The sequence below is a fragment of the Ailuropoda melanoleuca genome, chromosome 8 (genome assembly GCF_002007445.2).
Source record: "Ailuropoda melanoleuca isolate Jingjing chromosome 8, ASM200744v2, whole genome shotgun sequence".
NCBI classification, from domain to species: domain Eukaryota; kingdom Metazoa; phylum Chordata; class Mammalia; order Carnivora; family Ursidae; genus Ailuropoda; species Ailuropoda melanoleuca.
Genome location: NC_048225.1, coordinates 119,279,356 through 119,282,580, shown reverse-complemented (window position 1 = coordinate 119,282,580; position 3,225 = coordinate 119,279,356).

The window sequence follows — 3,225 nt, the reverse complement described above, 5'->3', positions numbered from 1 at the left end:
ATATATATATATATATATATATATATATATATATATATATATTTATATATTGGTCGTGAATTCTGTTGAGGAATTTTGGAAACAGAAGGATTTAGGAAATGAATCCTCTTTCTTTTTTGATATTAAGACTTGGCAGTCTGGGCCTAACTGACCTGACATAGAGCTACCTTTTACTCTAGAATACTAGTTTGGGTCAGAGAGGGTAGAGGGGTGGCCTACTTTCAAAGAGCTCTAGTTTGTTGTTGTTTTGCTGGGTACAGCAATCATTTAAGACATGCTTTGGAACTCCTGTATCCCTACCTCTCTCTTGGAACCTGGGATGTGGCAGTTGGCAGCTGGACAGTGGAGGAGAATCTGCCAGTGAAATAGTGTTGAGCGGCACCCAGTCAGCCTTGTGGGAAAGCACGGTGCAGAAGCCAAGAACAGCTTTCCTGGAACGGGAGCTGGAGCCTTATAATATGTTGTGATAACGAGTAGAGCGAGTGCTTCTTCCACACTGGCCCAGCTCTTACACCTTTACGGTTCCGATAACTTGTATTTGAGTTCCAAGAGGGCCCACTAACTTTACCGCAAGTCCAGTATTTAGATGGCAAACCACACATTTTTCCCATGGCTTATGTTCCTGCTAATTTAAAACCATCTGCAAGAGGGCCATCTGGGTGGCTCAGTTAGTTAAGCGTCTGCCTTCCGCTCGGCTTGGGTCATGACCTCGGGGTCCAGGGATGGAGCCCTGCGTTGGACTCCTTGCTCAGGGTAGAGTCTGCTTCTCCCTTTCCCTCTGCCCCTCCCCCTGCTCATGCTCTCTCTCTCTTTCTCTCAAATAAATAAAATCTTAAAAAAAAAAAACCCATCTGCAAGAAAATTGGAGGACAAATTATGCTTTGTCAATACTGTGATTCAATATTTTATACTTAGTGAGATGGCTATCAACGAGTAACTGCTCACACTTAGAATGTACATGTGAAACAAGTACGTACCCCGCAGAGCAACGGAAACAGTTCAAGCTACCGCATGAGTAGGGCCAGCTTTACCGCTGGAGTTGGTGAGTCGGTTGTGTAGGAAGTTCTGTAGATCAACATGGTAGGGATGAAATCCCCAGATGACTTGGACAAAATCTCAAAGCACAGGCCGAGATTGTCATGGCATCTGCTCCCTGAAACCTTTAGTCAAAAGCTATTCAATAGGATTGATGAGTTCTCAAGATCTCTGGCAAATGGAGGTGGGAATGAAGAAAATGAGTAGATATGGTTCTCGGTTTCCACACAAAGCTTAGTTTCCTAGAACTTTTATATCAGATGTTCATATCGCATGAGGCAGAGCAGTGCGAATCAACTATGAAATTTTTTTTTAGGTCCACTAAAGTCCATTTCATAAATTATCATGGCTAAAAGCCCACTTTGGGCCTTCCATTTTGTCTTATATCACCAGAATCCTAAGAACGGTCCCTGTTTTACCTAGAAAAGAAGTGGGGTCTCACAGATTAAGTGACTTGCACAAGGTCAGAGCTGGTGGGTGTTGGCACCAAGACCTTAACCTGACCATGTGGTTCCAAAGATCACACTCTATCTGTGCTGTCTGTACTGCCTCCCAGTTCGGTCAGTGTTTATAACCTGCAGAGCACTGAGGTTGCAAGGTGAAGAATAGAGGGGATTCGTAACCCAGAGCCTACCAGCTCCAGCAAAATCTGTCCTGTCTGCCAGGCTCGGTAGGTTCCCCCTCTGTGTCCCTCCTGGTCCCTCCCTATACAGCCCCTTACCAAATCACTACATTGTTACGTTGTCTTTGTACATCTGTCTTTCTTGATAGTATATTATCTGGGCTTGATAATCTCCTATCATCAGTCCCTAACAATTTCCAGCTCATTAATTACTGAGTAGAACTGAATGGAAATTCATGAAAGTTACTGACCCAGGGTGCCTTTGCCATTGGGAGTGGTATCTTGGGTTGCCTGTGCCAAGTGTGAGGCCTCAGGAGACTGTTAGGCTTGAATTCTGGGTTTATCATTAGGTAGTTCTGTGACTTCTTGGGCAGGTTACTGAGCTTTCATAGTTCCTTTACCTGTAGATGAGAGACAGTAGGATTTATCTCATGGGACTGCTATGAATAATGAAAAATATAGTGAATGCCTAGGATAATAATACTTAACAAATCTCAAGTAAGTGACCATCCATCACGATGGTTTTAGACACTAAATAACAGGAACTAAATAAAGGTAATTTAGAGTCTTATTTTCTCAGAGTGCCTGGGTGGCTCAGTTGGTTAAGCGACTGCCTTCGGCTCAGGTCACCAGGATCGAGTACCACATGGGGCTCCCTGCTCAATGGAGAGCCTGTTTCTCCCTCTGACCTTCCCCCCTCTCGTGCTCTCTCTCTCATTATCTCTCAAATAAATAAAATCTTAAAAAGTCTTATTTTCTCCTAGAAACCTCTGAAATACAGAAATTGTATGATAGTTGAGTTAATGCTTCCCACTAAAATATAGCTGTCTTTTAAGCTATGTATCATCCAGCCATCAGCCGTGGACTTGAGGGCTTCACACACATTTGAGCATAGTTCCTCCTTGCTCAGCTGCCCCAAACTCTGATCTCTGGCTCACCAGCTTAGTGGGACTGCCATGCTTTGCTTGGACTCTGACCTGATGCGCTCTTAATCAGAGGTTGTCCTCCCAAGATAGAGAAGTTAGACTATTGTAGAACTTCTTCTTCTTCTTCTTCTTCTTTTAAGATTTTATTTATTTGACAGAGAGAGAGACAGCNTTGACAGAGAGAGAGACAGCCAGCGAGAGAGGGAACACAAGCAGGGGGAGTGGGAGAGGAAGAAGCAGGCTCATAGCAGAGGAGCCTGATGTGGGGCTCGATCCCATAACGCCGGCCGGGATCATGCCCTGAGCCGAAGGCAGACACTTAACCGCTGTGCCACCCAGGCACCCCTATTGTAGAACTTCTTTATGAGTTTCACTTCAGTAATCCCAGTCTTGTGTTGTCTGTTGCCCACTACTTTGAAAACAGTTCTCGTATATTTTATCTAGATTAAATGATATGTAAACTAACTAAATCAAAGTTAGGACCTTTTGCCTATCAAATGATACCTTTAAGAAAACTAAATACAGTCTATTAAAAGAAAAGTATTTGTAGGGGCGCCTGGGTGGCACAGCAGTTAAGCGTCTGCCTTCGGCTCAGGGCGTGATCCCGGCATTATGGGATCGAGCCCCACATCAGGCTCCTCT